This window comes from Seriola lalandi, unplaced genomic scaffold, assembly GCF_002814215.2.
Source record: "Seriola lalandi dorsalis isolate HSWRI2012SDOR001 ecotype SW California unplaced genomic scaffold, Sedor1 jcf7180002020211, whole genome shotgun sequence".
In the NCBI taxonomy this organism is placed as follows: domain Eukaryota; kingdom Metazoa; phylum Chordata; class Actinopteri; order Carangiformes; family Carangidae; genus Seriola; species Seriola lalandi.
The window spans coordinates 1-440 of NW_019490861.1; the positions used below are offsets into that span (position 1 = coordinate 1).

The 440-nt window shown below is 34.8% G+C and overlaps 1 long non-coding RNA gene across 1 annotated transcript; it reads right to left on the reverse strand.

Annotated features, from left to right (window-relative positions):
* Positions 1–4: 4 nt before the first annotated feature.
* Positions 5–432, reverse strand: LOC111645654 (uncharacterized). Its single transcript, XR_002759885.2, has 3 exons — positions 309–432; positions 141–215; positions 5–50 (listed from the first exon to the last, which is right to left on the reverse strand). It is a non-coding gene; the product is annotated as an uncharacterized LOC111645654 (long non-coding RNA).
* Positions 433–440: the final 8 nt, after the last annotated feature.

Here is a 440-nt window from a genome sequence, read left to right on the forward strand (position 1 = left end):
TTACCCCATAAATAATCCGAAATCCAGGTTTCTGCCATGAAAGAGGTTACCTGGAAAAGTGCAAAGCCAAAAATTGTTTCAGTACAGATGTAACATCATTTTAAGTTAATTAATCAACATGATTCTGCATGATGACTCACCTTTATTGTCTTCTGCAACAATAGATGTGCACACAGTGAACACCTCATAGAAGATGTTGAACAAGACAACTTCACCTAAATTACAGAAGTTAAAAAAAAAACTATTAAATTATAAATATATAGATACAGTTGCTTAATGAAGAGTTGATAACATTTGTGTTTTCTTACCCAGAGGAATCCCTGAAACAGTGGCAATTCCTTTGATTTCATCACTGAAAGGATTTGGAAGTGTGTCCACCATCAAAGGCTGCAGAAAATTAGAAACCATAGTGCAATCAGCACTAGTAAGTGCTGATTGCA